Genomic DNA, 16,709 nt, shown 5'->3' on the forward strand with positions numbered 1-16,709 from the left:
TCTGATAAAGTTTGTCTTGATTTGTTTTTTTTTAACAGTTTCCAAGTTAGGATCAGCTTCTCTATCTTTTTACTAAAAAATGTGATTTGTAGGTTCTGAACATTTTACAACACATCTATTTCTGTTAATTAATTTATTTAACAGCAGATATTTGTTATATTAATTGTTTTCCTCTAATAATATACAAATAAACAAAAACAAATACAGTCTGGTACCTACCTAGTTGTTTGTAATTGCAAAATCTGAAATCCACCCTTCAACCAAGGTGCAATTAACTTTGAAAGAGTGCAGCATAAAGACTTTTCATTATGGCATCTGATTTCAAAGTGTTTTGTCAACGGACAGTGGATAATTCTACTTTCTTTTTGTTTTGGATGCTTCTCCTTTAAATGCAAGAAGTATTGCAAAACCTCTTGCTCTGTAGAAAATTTGTCTTTTGGTAAGGATGACCTGGATTCCCCAACCAAAAAATTTACTTTTTTCTTACTTTTTCCCGACATGAATAAAACTGTAGTAAATAGCTCTGATAAGCATATGAAGTAAGTGTATCATGAAAGTTATCAATAATTATTTCCCGCGTTTTTAAATGAAAATTAAATATCGTCTTTGCTAAAAAGTAATTCGCATAACGTGTTTAAGCAAGTACGCTAAAGTATTAAAGTAAATGCGAAGCGTAAAAATTGGTAAAAATCCGCATAACTATGCAATTTTTTAGTTAGGTTTAGACAAAATATTTTAGGCAAATTAAATTACCATGCATTTTTTTTTTTCTTTTAACTTAGAAGAAACTCTGGAAAGAAAAAAAATAGAATTATTTTGAGTTTTAGAACCCGCTCAAACGTGTTGAAAATAAGCTTAAAAAAGGGTAAATAAGTCAAAAATTAGACCATTAGGGCACTTGAGCAACCCCTAAAAGTGGTTAAAACTCAAAAAAAAAAAAAATCTACTAATAAAATAGGGGTCTGCGCAGCAGATAAAACTCCATGGTACTTTAAATTTTTTCATGACTCCAAAATGAAGCAGTCTAATATATATATATATATATATATATATATATATATATATATATATATATATATATATATATATATATATATATATATATATATATATATATATATATATATATATATATATATATATATATATATATATATATATATATATATATATAGAACCCTTAGATGTTGTCCGAAAGTTTTTTCGATATTTTGTTGACAAAAAGTAAAAATTAAAATGCAAGACCGGAATTTTTTTTTTTTAATAATGATAGACTGCCTGCCCCAACCAAACCCTCAGTCGATGTAGCAGCACTCCCTTGCGGGTCAGGCTATTTGTCAGTCGATGTAGCAGCACTCCCCCGCGAGTCAGGCTATTTGTCAGTCGATGTAGCAGCACTCCCTTGCGAGTCAGGCTATTTGTCAGTCGATGTAGCAGCACTCCCTTGCGAGTCAGGCTATAAGATAGTCGATGTAGCAACACTCCGCGCATGATTTACAGTAAAAAAAAATAAAAATAAAAACATTTTATTAAAAAAAATAAAAATAAAAACATTTTATTAAAAAAAATAAAAATAAAAACATTGTTTATATTGTTAAAAACATTCAAAATGTTATAAAAACATTCTGGTCAATTAAATTTGCGTTTTTGTGGTTTTTTTAAAAAACGATTAATTTGTAATTAAATTAATGGTTTTTACTTTCGTCCAACACGGAAATGTTGGACGAAAGTCAAAAGTAATTAAAAGTGACGTATGTGTTGGCGTAAGAATCACTTTTTTCCTTCCGCTCTTCCTAAAGCCAACAAACTATAGAACTATATATATATATATATATATATATATATATATATATTATATATATATATATATATATATATATATATATATATATATATATATATATATATATATATATATATATATATATATATATACAACCCTTAGATGTTGTCCGAAAGTTTTTTCGATATTTTGTTGACAAAAAGTAAAAATTAAAATGCAAGACCGGAATTTTTTTTTTTTTAATAATGATAGACTGCCTGCCCCAACCAAACCCTTAGTCGATGTAGCAGCACTCCCTTGCGGGTCAGGCTATTTGTCAGTCGATATAGCAGCACTCCCTTGCGAGTCAGGCTATTTGTCAGTCGATGTAGCAGCACTCCCTTGCGAGTCAGGCTATTTGTCAGTCGATGTAGCAGCACTCCCTTGCGAGTCAGGCTATAAGATAGTCGATGTAGCAACACTCCGCGCATGATTTACAGTAAAAAAAATAAAAATAAAAACATTTTATTAAAAAAAATAAAAATAAAAACATTTTATTAAAAAAAATAAAAAAAAAACATTGTTTATATTGTTAAAAACATTCACAATGTTTTTAAAACATTCTGGTCAATTAAATTTGCGTTTTTGTGGTTTTTTTAAAAAACGATTAATTTGTAATTAAATTAATGGTTTTTACTTTCGTCCAACACGGAAATGTTGGACGAAAGTTAAAAGTAATTAAAAGTGACGTATATGTTGGCGTAAGAATCACTTTTTTCCTTCCGCTCTTCCCAAAGCCAACAAACTATAGATCTATATATATATATATATATATATATATATATATATTTATATTATATATATATATATAGTATATATATATATAAGTATATATATATATATGTTTATAAATATATATACTATAAATATATACTATATATATATATATATATATTATATATATATATATATATATATATATATATATATATATATGCATATATATATGTATTATATATATATATATATATATATATATATATATATTATTATATATATTAATATATTAATAATATTATTATTATTATATATATATATATTTAAATAGGGAAATATTATTATTATTATATATATATATTATTATTATTATTATATATATATATATTATTATTATTATTATTATTATTATTATTATTATATATATATATATATATATATATATCTTAACTCAACTTAGTTTCTCCGCGCAGCGGCCTTGCTTGTCAAGGTTCGTGTTTCGGTGTTAAAGAGTTGAAAGAGAGTTGTAACACGAAGGAAGGCTAACAATGTAAAAAAAAAAAAAGTACAAACTTGCATATTAAAAATATGTACTTAAGCTAATTAAGTTACTTCATAAACGGAAAGGGCGCTTATTGATTTTCAGTTTTCCAACCCCTTCAAACGGAGCTTATTCTGAAAACTAATTTTCAAAGAATATGCACTAAGGAGCTATATTGATATATATTTTTTTAATTCATTGACTAAACTTATTTTGCTTTTAAAGTAGCCAAAAAAAATCTATTAATGCAACTATAAAAATATATAAATAATTTAACCTTCTAAAACAATAGTTAGACATTCATCATAATTATCACAAACGTCATTATTGTTTGGAACTGTTGAATTGACAACATCTTTTAGACACGTTTCTTTTTTCGGAACTTTTTCTATTTTTAGCTCAGGAAAAATAAAAGTTTTTTAAAAAAGTGTTAGTTTATGTAAAACACAGTCCCAAAATATACTGTCAAATTCAATCCGTTCTAAATGGTAACCATGGAGAGTGAAAACAAAAAAATCTGCATAAACAACTTCTTTTACAGCCATTTGACTTTGCACTTGGAAAAAATATTCGCTTTTCCTTTTTAGCATAACTTTATCATTCAATTTTTTAAGTGTTTATAACTTATGTCAGAAGGAGACACGCCAACAGCAATAGAGGGTGGACATTTAATCTCTACAACACCAGGACCATGACAACTGCAGTTAATTTCTATGTCTGGAGTAGCACTCAGAAATGCATGCGTTCTAGAAACACTTATCCCAGGTTCTATAAACACCATATTTTTGTGGTGAGTTTTTACAATATTCTTGTATTTAATTTTAGCATGTTTTTCTGAGGATATGCCATGTTTCATCTGCCATGTTTGAACAACTGTTTCTTTCCCAAGTACTTCTGAAATAAAATTAAATGGCTCAGTGTTATTTGTAAGTGCAGAGTTCATTGCAGTATAAACACGTTTAACGTTTGATGCTGTTATTCTTCCACTTCTTTGTTCAAACCATAGCATAGACTCACTTTGTGCTTTTGTGTTGGTAAAAATTATTTTAATATCTTCATCGCTTAATTGAGATGATAAAAATTAAAGTTTTATCATCTCAATAAAGCTTTAGTGGTTAGAGTTAAATCTAACCACTAAAGCTTGAATTGTTGGACTATTAATTGTTGATTTTTGATTAACTGGAAGGTTCTATTTACTTTCTTCCATTTTGACAAAAGCACTGTTTGGGATAAGGTTTTTGACCGTATTGCTTTACTATCTGCAACATATTTAGCGCTATGTCGATTGGTAGGCGTGTAATCAAGTTTACGTTTCAAATACGATTCTAGTGTTGCTTTCATGGGTTGTATAGATTTTTGTAAATTATATAACTTGATAAAAATGATATTTTATGGTGCGATATTACTTAATTATATTTATTTTGTTAAGAAAAGAATGTTTAGACAATATATTTATATTATTTTTCTTCTATACTAATTTTAATAAAAGAACCAAAATTTAAAATCTAGTTTGTTTTACTTACAACACAGTGTTATTACCTAGTAAACCAGCAGTGCACGTACAATAACAGGAAATTATTTTGCCAGAATTTTTCTTCACAATGGCCCATACATCATACAGATTTGAGTTAACTCTATGCGATGGTAAGCACTTTGATTTTAAATAGCAGCATGGCAAGTCATCAAAGAGTGGATTAATGAAAACTTCTCCAATAAAGCCATTTGCGTAATACCTATAAGCTTTACCTTCTTTATATTCACACTCAAGTCGCTGCCATAGGGTGTCTCTGGATAGTAAATCTGAATAATATCTTGATATGTCAACAAAATATAACTTTGGCCATAAATTCATTCCTTTTTTCTCATCTAACCAACCAATTTTCAAATTCATAGGATCAGGTAGTAAATACGGTTTAAACTTATTTTGGTATTCAACCAAAAGGGATCGTTCCTTATGTTCTAATTCAATGTCCACTAGGCATCTTTCTTCATAGGCAGCAAAATCTCTAATATATATATATATATATATATATATATATATATATATATATATATATATATATATATATATATATATATATATATATATATATATATAAAGTTTCACCATTGCTGGATCACCAGGAAGCCAGCAAGGGTGAAACTTAAAGTTGAAGAACAAAGTTAGATAAGTATTTTTTACTAATTTATTATTGCTCTTTTCTTTAAGAACATGGAGCACTCTATTTGTAAAATACTAACATAATTTACATATATATATATATATATATATATATATATATATATATATATATATATATATATATATATATATATATATATATATATATATATATATATATATATATATATATATATATATATATATATATAGATATATGTAGATATATATATATATATATATAATATATATATTCGTTTATATATGTATATACATATATATATACATATATATATATACAGATATATATACATATATATATGCATATATATATATATATATATATTTACATATATATATACATATATATATATACATATATATATATATATATATATATATATATATATGTATACATTATATATATATATATATATACATATATATATATATATATATATTTATATATATACACTACCGTGCAAAAGTCTCCGCTCATTTGTAATATTTCAATAAGGTAACAAAAGTTTGCAAGAAAATTGCGTTTATTTTTAATTGTTTATTAAACAATGAATTAGACAGTAAATACAATACATTTTAGGATGATTTTAAATATATAAAATCAATAAAATGGTAATATACAAAGTTGTAAATGTTAAATTTTATTTTCATCAATATGAGACCCCTTGGAGCGTATAACAGCAGCACATAATCTTGGCATTCGGGCTAATAATTTATTCATGGTTTCCGCTGTTATCTCATTCCAAGCTTTTTGCAAACGTTCCCATAGCATTTGCTGATTAATAAAAGATGTTTCACCTGCTTCTCTGATCTTCCGATCCAGTTCATCCCACAACTTTTCGATGGGTGATAGATCTGGTGATTGAGGAGGCCAAGTCATAATTTTGCAAAATTTTCCCCTTTCTTTTAGTTTCAAATAATTTTTGCATAATCCAGATGCATGTTTTGGATCGTTGTCCTGCTGCATGATGAATCCTTTCCCAATTATACGAATACCAGATGGAATCGCGTGCTTAACCAAAATATTATGGTACATGTGTTTATCCATGGTAGATGTGATTTTAACTAAATCTCCAGTTAACCCATTGCCAAAACATCCCCAAAGCATAGTATTACCACCTCCATGTTTTACAGTACTTTGTATACATTGAGGAAGCACTCTTTCATTAGGTAAACGCCTAACATGCACGCGACGTCGGGTACCAAAAGGTTCGAACCTACTCTCGTCTGTCCATAGAACTTTCTTCCAATCTTCTAATCCCCAATTTTTATGCATTTTTGCCCATTCCAATCTTTTCTTCTTATTTACTGCCCTCAACAAAGGTTTACGTGCAGCAACGCGTCCAATTAAGTTGACTGATCTTAGTCTTCTTTTTACAGTATCAGTTGATACTGGCTTTACCCTTGTTTTGTTGAGTTCTGCTGTTAAAATTGTGGCTGGAATTTTTCTATTTCTTTTGCTGGACACAACAATAAACGTATCTTCTTGCCGTGATGTAACTCTTGGTCTTCCAGAACGTGATCTGTCACTGTTGGAACCAATATCATGCAATCGTTGTAGAGCATATCTCACACCTGATTTGGATATTTTTAACCTGGAAGCAATTTTTCTATATGAATAACCTTCTTCACGTAAAATACATATTTTGCCACGAAGTTCTTCACAATATTCTTTCTTTACTTTCACCATTTCTCAAATTCTTTATTAAATTCAAGACATTAAATGCGCACATTAATGCCATTTTCAAGTATAAATATAAACATAAGTCTATTAAAAGCAACCAATTAAAATTACTGAAAACATCCTTACCATGCCGGAAAGTATCATGCTACTGTCAAACCTAAGCTTACAAAAAATATTTTGGTTAAAACTTTTGTGCAGTTTTAAATTTAATAAAGAATACTGAAGAACTTTATATGTATTTTACGTAAAAAAGGTTATTCATATAGAAAAATTTCTGCCATGTTTTTAGCAGCAGAACTGAACAAAACAAAGGTAAACAAAATTATTTGAAACAAAAAGAAAAGGAAAAAGTATGCAAAATTATGATTTGGCCTCATCAACTTTTTATATTAACATTTTATTCTTTTTATACATTTAAATCATCCTAAAATGTATTGCATTTACTGTTCCTTGCAAATATTACACATGAGCGGAGACTTTTGCACGGTAGTGTATATATATACATATATATATTATATATATATATATATATATATATATATATATATATATATATATATATATATATATACATATATATATACATATATACATATATATATATATATATATATATATATATATATATATATATATATATATATATTTATATATATATATATATATATATATATATATATATATATATATATATATTTATATATTTATATATGGGATGCGCCGAACCCGGTTTTTTGCCGATCACCGAGTCCGAACGTTCGGCCATAAAACTTTACCGAACACGGAACGGTTCGGCATCCGAACCTTTATTATTTTTGAAAAAAAAAAAATGGTTTTGAAAAATTTTGTTATTAAACATTTAACATTTTATTTTGTTATTAAAAATTTGTTAAAACATTAGTAAGGGTTAATAAATTTTGTTTGAAAAATTACAAAGTAACTTTGAAAAGTTAATTTATTATTGGATGATTGTTTAAGGTGTAAAGAAAATAAATTTTAACATTTTTATTTGTAGTGTAAATAAAAATGTTAACGATTTTTTTTTGAAAAAATAATACAATTATTAAAGTTAGGTAATATAAATAAATGTATAACCTGTAACGTATTGGATGAAATAACATAATATGTAACATTTTCGTTATTTTTAAGATATATATATACACAGTTTAAATTTAAAATGCTTTATTTTTGGTTGAACTTCTTTTTTATAATTTAGAAATATATTTTAATCTTGTAAAAGTATAAAACAATGTCTTCCGAAAAAATGTCTTTTAAAAGTACTGTGTGGAAATACTTTGAAGTTTCTAAGAAAGACGTTCATTTTTGTATCTGCCTACTATGCAATGCAATACTCTCAAGAGGTGGGAATTGTCCAAAGACATTTACCACTAGTGTAATTAGGCGCCATTTAAAAAAAAAGCACCTTGTGGAGTATGTATTGGCTGAAAAAGAGTCTGATAAAAAAAAATTATTGAAACATCAACTGTTGCTACATCAAGTGATTCGGAAATAAAAAAACAATTAACATTAGTAGAGAGTATTAATAAAAAAAGCTTGTGGAATATTAATGACCATAGAGCAATCACAATCGCATTCGCGGAGAAATCACAATCGCGGAGAAATGATGGCATTGGATATTCAACGATACACAATTGTAGAAGATCTTGGTTTTAGAAAACTAATTGAAGAGATATGCCCTAATTACCAAATACCCAGTAGGAGTTACTTTAGTGAAAATATTGTTTCACAAATATATGGTAATCTGTTTAATTCAATCAAGAGTAATATATCTTCTGCCAGTTATATCTCCCTTACAACTGATATTTGGACAGCAAATAGTTTAAATGTTGCCTTCATAAGCATGACAGCACACTGGCTCAATAATGAATTTTCCCAACAGAGATCAGTACTCAGAGTTATGCATTTTCCAGAAAGTCACACAGGAAAAAATATAAGTGAGTATTTAAATAAAGGTTTGCTAAGTTTTGGAATTCCACACACAAAAATTCACATTGTTTTACGAGATAATGCTGCCAACATGGTAGCTGGCGTTAGAGACAGTGGTTTTAAGTCAATTCCATGTTTTATACATACAATACAGTTATGTATACATGACTCAATTTTATCGCAGCAATCTGTGAAAGAAATTTTAGTTTGTTGCAGACGTCTGGCAACACATTTTCACCATTCACCAACAGCAGCAGCAAAATAAGAAGCAATTTAGGAACAACTTGGTACAAATAAGCATAGGTTAATACAAGATGTTACTACAAGATGGAATAGTTCTTTCAATATGATTGAAAGGATGCTTGATCAAAAAGTTCCATTGGCAACTTATACAGCCAATCATGCTACCCAAACAACATTAAATTCATTCCAATGGGGCTTATTAGATAAAGTTTTTCATATTTTAGAACCATTTAAAACTTTAACCGTTAATCTCAGCAAACGTGAGGCATTTTTATCAGACGTTATTCCTTCGATTATGGCTCTTAAAATATTTTTTAATCAAGCATTAGTTTGTGAGGCTTTTTTAAGTATAAATACTTTAGTTGAACAATTGAAAGAGTCAGTAGACAAAAGACTGAGTATATTTTTTCATGATAAGTATTTATGTCTTTCCACTTTTTGTGACCCAAAATATAAATAAATGTATCAAAAGGAAGATGAGAGTGTAATAAAAAATTGACAAATGAGCAGATTCAAGAAATGCAGCAACATAATTTAGAACTTGAATCCTCTGATTCTGATTGTGAAGAACCCACAGTAAGTGACACGAATGAAGTGTTTGTGAAACCATCGTATCCAAAATTTAATGAATGTTTTAGGCATGTTTCCAAACTGACAACTATAAATGAATGTGATTCCAATTTTTCAATTACTAAAGATAGCAAAAGGTTTAAAAGATCACACTCAAATGTGCAAATGATCAACATGGAGATTGAAGAGTATTTAAAACTCCCTCTTGTTATGGAAAAAGTAAGTTATGGTGGAAAAATTGTGGAAACTCTTTAAAAAATTTAAAGAAAACAGCGCAAAGGTTTCTTTCAGCACCACCTTCTTTTGTTGAAATTGAAAGACTTTTTAGTACAGGTGGCAACATTTATGAACCAAGTAGAAACAGACTATCACCAGAAAGTGGTGAAAAATTCATGTTTATACATTATAACTTGAGGGCAACAAGTGATGATTGATTTTCATGTTTTTGACATTTTATTTTTCTGAAATTATTGATTTGTGATTGTTATTACTATTACATAATACAATTATACAATAATAAAAAAATACTTAATTGGAGTGTTATTATAGAACTCCGTAATAATGTTTTTCCCTAAGTTTGTTTCTTTCAAATATTTTTTATCAGTTAAACCAATTGAGTAGCAAGCTTGTAAGAAACTTTCTCTGTTGAGAAATTTATTTATTTTACCACAGCTTTAACAAACTTAAGTTCAATAAAATATCTTTTTCGTTTAAGTTCCTATTTGTTATTTTAAGATTAACAAATGGTGATTTTATAGTAATAGATTTTTGTGATGAACTAAAATAATACTCAATTGATGCAGAGGGGGTATTTATTTTACAATTATTTTAGTTGAGTAATAGTTTTGGTAAATCTGTTATTCTATTTGGTCAGATTAAATTTATTCTGTTTAATTGGTACGCTTTTTTTAATAAAAACTTTATCCATTTAAACCGTAGCTATGATACGAGTTAAATTTTATTTATATTTAGATAAATTTATGATGAATTCCGGATTTGCATTATTGGCCGAACATTTGCTGAGGTTCGGCCGAACCGAACGTTCCGCAAAACAGCCGAACGTTCGGCGCATCCCTAATATATATTTTATTTATATTTAGATAAATTTATGATGAATTCCGGATTTGCATTATGGGCCGAACATTTGCTGAGGTTCGGCCGAACCGAACGTTCCGCAAATATCTATAAATATATATATATATATATATATATATATATATATATATATATATATATATATATATATATATATATATATATATATATATATATATATATATATATATATATATATGTATATATATATAAATATGTATATATACATGTATATATATATATATTATGCATTATATATAATTTATATAGCATATTATTTTTATATAATATATAAATATATATAATATATATATCTTTAATAAAGATATACATATATATATATATGTATTAGGGTAGGCCAAAAACAAAAAATTTTGAAAATTTAACATGTCTGCAAAAAAACGTGATCCTTTTCACATATGAATACAAACTATAAAAAAAAATTTGGAAAAAAATATCATTGAGTGCTGCCGAATTTGATTTGATTATTTTCATTTTTAGTCTAAAATATGTTAAAATAAGGATTTTGTAGGAAAGTGAAAAAAGATTTAAATTTTTATATCTATAGGAAATATTTGCTATTTGAGGCTGTTCATTTAATAGGCAACACGTTTTTGAACCTTTTTGGACTTCCCCCATGTATAATTGTGTTAATTGTTTATCAACTCCTCCCCGCCCCCTCTTTTATGCGCAGTGCTATTATTGTTAAAAAAGATATATCTCTAAGTAATTTTTTGCTAAAAATTTACTGATTCCGCTATAATAAGAATTGTAATTAAAAGGTTTTTTTCACGTCACATTGTAGCTAACCACCCTTTCCATGTGATATTTGGTGACACTTTCAATACCCCTGCCCCATATGGGGAGGGGTTTACCACAATACAAGTAATAACTGCTTTTATAACCCCCTTTTAAATCATATATTGCCTGGATTACAGAAGAGTTATTTTATTTGGAATTTTTTTGGGGTCTAATTAAAAACAGAAAAGCTAATGAAAAAGTGGTTATTATTTATACTCAGCTAAATCAACGAATAATTGCTTCTTATTAAAATTGCCTACAACTTTTCTGTGATTTTCAAACACGTTAAAAATTTCGTTTCGTACAGCCTCGTCCTAAAGATAAGAAATATTATTTATCTATAATTTATTCTAAAAGTAGATTTGTATGATTATTTAGATTTTTATTCATAATTTCTTCTCAACTAATTTTACGGTTTACCTTTGTAAGTATTTGGAGATAATCAGAACACAACTTAATTCCTCTCTCGGCTGCGTCATTAGTCACTTTTAGAGTTTTGATAAACAGCTTCATTTTCAAATAATAGGCATTGTCGTCCCATTCTGAAGAAGGAATTTTTAGGCATTTTCCATCATCTTTTAAATTATGAAAAATCAACCAAGACTTGTTCCCAATATAAGATAAAATATCGGAATTTTTTCTAATCACTGGAAGAGTTGGTTTACCGCAATTGATACCAAGTGGTTTTCCGTATTCTATCATTTTTTTTGCAATTTTATCTTTATCATTTAGAGAAAGTTTATTTAAAAATAAACTTAATACAGACACCTGCTCGGTTAGGTACCAAGAGTGTCTGCCTAAAACATATTGGGCTTATTCAGCAGGTACACCGAAGTTTGGTATACCTTTAAGTGCTTCTAGATAATTAAATAATTCTATATCATTAATTGGTGCATCGCAAGCCTTTGACGCTTCTAACCAAGCTTTAATGTAAACGGCTGAGCTAAAAGTCAAAAAGATTTTAAGGTTTTTTAAATCAGATTCGGGTAAATCTTTTTTAAATATTAACATCTTTGGTGCATACAGCAAATGCGCCATCCATCTTGCATGATGGTGAGCACCACATGTTTTCCATTTCTTGGGCTCTTCTCCACCTAATAGAAAAATTGCTAGTTCTGCAGCCTCTTTGTAATCGTCTCTTGGGTGATGCTTAGAGTGCAATACTTTCTCTAAGAAATTGCGAGTTTCATTTGCTTTTTGTTTTAAGAATGAATTTTCAAGATCAAGGGATCTATTTGAAAGTTTGAGAGGAATTTTTTTAGTGAGTGAAGTCATTCCTTTTGAAAATTATTAAACTCTATATTATCATCAGATGATGTCTCTTTTTGAAATAAAGCTTTCCAAAACGACCCTAGGATTAATTCTAAAACATGATGATGACATGCAAGCCAGAGAAGCGTTTTTATAGATTTGCATTCTTCAAGAAGAGTTGCCGCTCCATTTCTTACTCCAGTATTACAAGCCGTTGTATCGAAAACTTGGGCAACAATATTATCTTTAAGATCCCATTTTTCTAAATCTTCTATGATTCCTTTACATATAGAATGACCTGTGCCTGAATGAATAGGTTTAATAGATAAAATTTTACCTTCCTCGCAGTTTGGAAAACCACTTATTAAAACAGTTAAATCCCCATCCCAGTGAAGAGTTAAATAATCTAATCTAACTTTTTTTTTTAATTCTGCCATTATATTTCTTGCCATAATTTGTCTATTTTGCTTACGTGCTCTTCTAATTGTGTTTAGTGAAATATCTACATCATTAGCTTTAACCCCACCTAAAAATACAGAATAAAATTTTTCTTATCAACTAATCCCACTAATAAAAAACTCATGAAACTGATTAGTGATTTAAATATCAATCAAAAAGTAACCTAGAACCAGGATTGCTGAAACATTCATCATAAGCTGTGCGTTTGATAGTTTAGATCTATCAGCAGTTGCTGTTATCATTAGATGACAAACAAAGTTTCTTGGCAAAATTAAATTGATATTATCTGATACAACATTTTCCATTACACCTGCAGAAGATTCAAAATTATTTACTTCATAATCAATTTTAGAAGAGCTCTGAGAATCTGAGTACATAGAACCTCTTGACGCAGCAAAAAATGATTCTTCAGTTGAGTCGCTATCACTTTTATAAACGCTGAAATCAATTTCTTTATCATTTAATTTTCTTTTCTTTTCTTTATCGATTCTTAATTTTTCTTTTTCCTCCTTCTCTATTTTTCTTTTGACACTCAATTTTAACAAATTATCTTTTCCACCTAGTCCTCAGGTTTTTACTCCACTTTTGAGTGTTGAAAACCAGAGAATATCTTTTTTTGCATTTAAATTTGATCTGGTTTTTTTAACATATTCTTTTCAATTCGGAGAACTAATATCAAAAAAATTATCCATTATTTTTCTAAAGCCTTGAATAAGTAAATCTTTTTTTGAAAAACATTTATGTTTAGACTTTGCAAGACTTCTCCATTTATCATGTAACTTAATAATACTTTCAATAATATACTTTTCCTGCTTGCAAGGAATATCAGCTTTATCCCAAAAAACTTTAACGGTTTTCATTGTTAATTTTGCAGCTTATTTTAATTTTGAAATAATGCTTTTAGTACTTAATTCTTTTGTACATTTAGAAAACACTTGAATCGAATTGTTCATCATTTTTAATTGATACCTTAACAAGCAAAACAGAAGATGGATTTAAGTTTATTTTCAAATTTAAAAATAAAGTTATTTTTGGAAATAAAAAATTTAAGTTATAAAAATCTTTAAATAGTATAAACCTAAAAAATCTGTAGACATCTCTAGTAGTAGGCAGAGAACTGGTATTAATATCTGACAGCGGATATCCAACCAACCATATTTCGTTTTTCGATTTCAATACTTTTGAGTATTTCTTTTTAATTGACTCTGTCAAATTATTTTTTACAGACAAATTCTCTTTTCTTTTTTGTGTATGCGATGCCATGTTAAAATGTTAAAATGAATTAAATTTTATGACTGCTAGAAAAATAATAAACCGTAAAACATCTTCATTTCTTAAAAACGAATGGAAAGATGAATATAATTATAGAATTAATAAATTTAGTTGCTTTAATTTTAATTACAATTAATTGTACATAAACTTTATGATTTAGCGGCTGTTACTTATGCAAAATATTTAGAAAAAAAAGAATATTTCGAATCAAAATACAACAAATTAGTTAAAATAGATAAAACACTGCTGCATGCTGCAGTAGATTATGTTGCTTACATTATTTTTGAATAAACAAGAATGCGTCGCGTGTATTGTTTGTTTACATGAAATACAATAGAAATATGCTGTCATTAGTAAATATTATGCCGAACAAATTAAAAAACGGAACAGAAGTAATGGAAGTTTTGTGTTTTGGATTTATTCATATAACTGAAACTTAAAATGAAATTCGGCAGAACTTAGAGATGAGCTACATAAACACTTTCATAACAAAAAATGATTTTTATAGTAAAAGGAACAATATTTTATGCAGCTACTAGAAAAATTGATACTTTGAAAAATATATGTGGGACTGTGGCCTACCCTAATATATATATTATATATATTTATATATTATATAAAAATAATATGTTATATAAATAATAATATGTTATATATGTTGAATAAAGACTTTATTCAATAAAGAAAAATATATTGCCTTGCCACTAGAGTATCAAACGATCCAGATGTTGATTTTTTACGTACTGATAAAAAAGACTTTAATGCTATTACACTGAATAGTTTAAATTCATCAATAGATTGTTTTTGGAGTACTAAGTCATCATTGTTACTCATTTTATTTGGATGTTTTGCCTGTGTTTCACTGCGATAATCTGTTTGTTTACTCGAAATTTTTTGTTTTGTATATTCTATTATGTATATTTTGCATAACAAAAGTTGAATTTCGAAAACCGTGTATTGAACCTATAAAAAATTCTAAAACTGTCTTGCTTTAGCAATCAGGTTTTTAGCTGCACTAATCATTGCTAATTATGATATATCCCGTCAAGCACCCGGTAAAAGAGACACCATTGTGGTGAGATTAAAGAACAAGAAAAAGCTGCAAAAACATCATTTGTATGTGAATGCTATTGAAGCTTATGCTGTTTTTAAAGGTGATTATTCTGAAGAATCAGTTGGAAAATCAAAGTTTGCTAGTTTACGCCCACCACATGTGCTTTTGTCTAGTTCAATGTCAAGAAATGTTTGTTGTTGTCAACGACATCAAAATGTGGTTCTTATCTTTGAAGCCCTGCACAAGTTTGATTCAAATTTTCTATTGTATTCACATGAATTTCCTCTTAGCATTGTATATGATAGTGAAAAAGACATTTGTTATAATAATATGTGTACTACATGCAAAGATGCTGCAAAGTTTCATAAACTTTATGTTTTGAATGAAATTGACAAGAATAAATGCATTACATGGTACCAATGGGAAAAAGTTGCAGATGGTAATGGAAAATAATATCTTAAAAAGATTAAAAAAAAGGGAAGAGTTGATGATCGTTACAGCATCTTTTCAAAATCTTTACCTTCATTTCTTTGGCATTTTTTTATCAAACAGAAACAATGAAAGAATAAATTTTGCTGAAAATTTTTCAACTTTGTGGCAAGATGAAATGCAGTCAGCACATTGGTACAAGAAGTAAGTTACTGTGTTTATTGCTGTATTTTAGTACCAAAATTCATTCTCGTCACCTGCCATAGCTTCAGATGATTTAAGCCATTCAAAAAAATTTGATCTTGTATTTGTTCATAATTTATTATCTAACCATATTAAATCAAGTGTTAAAATACTACAGATTTAGACAGACGAGCCAAGTAATCAATTTAAATATCGTTTTATTGCATCAGCAATACCCTGGTTGGAAGAGCAGCATGATTTAAAATTATTCTGGAACTTTTTTGCTGCTTCACATGGAAAAGGATCGGTACATGCTATTTGTGGGACCATTAAAAGAATAGCAACGCAAAAAATAATCCAGAGAAAACATATAATAACTGATGCCATAACTTTTCATGAAGCTGTTAAAAACGAGACTAATTTCAATGTCTATTTTGTTTCTATGGAAGATATTATAAA

General features: G+C 27.7%; 1 protein-coding gene and 1 long non-coding RNA gene across 2 annotated transcripts in view; one reads left to right on the plus strand and one right to left on the minus strand.

Moving 5' to 3' along the window:
• Positions 1 to 185, minus strand: part of LOC136084942 (uncharacterized) — a 1,450-nt gene extending 1,265 nt beyond the window's left edge. The window contains exon 1 of the mRNA XM_065806343.1: positions 1 to 185. This exon is cut by the window's left edge and continues 1,042 nt beyond it. The gene's annotated coding sequence lies outside the window, so the exon portion shown is untranslated.
• The window catches only part of LOC136085011 (uncharacterized), a 44,741-nt gene that overhangs the window by 21,818 nt on the left and 6,214 nt on the right, over positions 1 to 16,709 (plus strand). The gene's annotated exons all lie outside the window — the stretch shown is intronic.

Source organism: Hydra vulgaris, chromosome 09, assembly GCF_038396675.1.
Source record: "Hydra vulgaris chromosome 09, alternate assembly HydraT2T_AEP".
Classification (NCBI taxonomy): domain Eukaryota; kingdom Metazoa; phylum Cnidaria; class Hydrozoa; order Anthoathecata; family Hydridae; genus Hydra; species Hydra vulgaris.